We start from the raw sequence: 1,936 nt of genomic DNA, 5'->3' as shown, positions 1-1,936 counted from the left end.
AATCTACCTTCTTGATTGGCCGGGACCAGTTCTAAAAAAAAATGACGTTTGTGCCAGGATACACTTATAGCCAATAACCTCCCAGAAAGGTTGAGAACGTCATGTAAATGGAATGTGGAGGCTTTCACAGCCCTCACTCACTGCTCTCATGGATCAATATCATCAACTCAAAACAACATGATGCAATCTGTCTGGAGATCTAATGGAAGCCTATAGAACTATCTGTTGACACAGTTAGGATACTCATCGGTACAGCACAAGACATGCAACCAAAGGACTCTTTACAGTCCCAGAACAGAGGCTGGGAAACTTTACATGGAACTCTGCCACCCCTGGTAACTCAAGCTAGCAATAAAACCAGTTTCAAAAATCACTTTACTGCACAAAGGGGCCTGGAGAGAGACAGCCACATACATACAAATGTACAATGTATTAGACCTAGATATTGCGTGTATATGCTGACATGTAGGCTGTGTGATGTTTTAAAATGTATGTATGTATTTCACTCCTTGACTAATATGTTATGTACTATGTATCATGTCATGTGGACCTCAGGAAGAGTAGCTGGTGCTTTTGCAGCTGCCAATGGGGAATCCTAATAAATACCAAATAGTTCAAATTTAAGTTCACATCTTCCAAATGCATTGGAACTTATATTTTGACATATTCAATTGCAGTACTGCACATGTGAACAGAGAAGAAATTCAAATGAATATCATAAATTGTAGTCCTTGTGCCTGAACACTCAGCTTCTGACCACATGACTTCAAAAGCCCTCAGTTTCTGAGCACATTGCTTCACTAAGATTGCCCTTTCTACATACACTCCCCTCCATATGAATTTGGACAGTAAAGCAATTTTTTTTTAAATTTGGCTCTATATTCCAACATTTTAGATTTGAGATGCATTTTGTTGGATGCATTTGCGGTTTGTTTTGGACTATGTTTAGCCCAAAAGGAACTGAATGTTGAAAAATATTGTACCATTTTGGAGTCACTTTTGTCATAAGTAAGAATAGAAGATGATTCTGAGCACTCCTGCATTTATGTGGATGCTACCATGATTATGCATAATCATGAATAATGATGAGTGAATTTACAGAGGCACAAAGATCATACACACCACCCCCCCAAAAGAAAATGCTAAGCTCCCCTGTTATTGGAAAGAGGTTAGTTAGCATGTTTTGGTGTAGCCTCTAACCTTTATCATCATTATTCATGATTCATTTTAAATCATGGCATTATCAGGATTAATTTATAAATTGTTCGTAAATATCTTACCTACTCACTTCAAAATAAAATTCCTTAAGGTCGTTATTCAGTTACTATTGGGCAAAACATAACACAAAACAAACTGAAAATGCGTCCAATGAGTTTGTAGAGTCACAAGCTTGATGTAGTCATTGCGGGCAAGGATATGGGACCAAATACTAACCGCTTTTGACATTAATACCCTTTAAGTGACTAGTTTCCTTTACACACTGACCGGCTTGGATGGTGCAATGGAACAGATCATTAGCAGTTCATCCACAATGCAATAGCATTGCCATTAGCATTCATTTGGCTGGATTTAGGAGAATAGCCTTGGCTGCTTTTCATGCACCCTAATGAACAAATTCCCCAGCACCATACCAGAGACAGTGTGTCACAGTCTCCTATCCCCTTTCGTTCGCACCCGTACCCTCCATAGATATGGTAATTGTTGCATTGCCTTATGGTTGAGCCAAGATTGATGTGAGTGAGTGATATGCTTGCTTCCTTTGTCCTTTTCTTATACAGACCTTCAACTCAAGTATGAACCTTTACAAGGCCTTTCATTCTTCCGTCTGCGATCCTTGTGACTGTCCCACTGTAGATGGAATTTCCTAAATGGTTGACTGTTCAGGATTCAAACCAACATAATGAAAAGCACATCCACGCTCTCGCTCTGCTCAAAA

The sequence above is a fragment of the Salmo salar genome, chromosome 01, assembly GCF_965601325.2.
Source record: "Salmo salar chromosome 01, fSalSal1, whole genome shotgun sequence".
Lineage (NCBI taxonomy): Eukaryota > Metazoa > Chordata > Actinopteri > Salmoniformes > Salmonidae > Salmo > Salmo salar.
Note: the sequence above shows the minus strand (reverse complement) of the source record.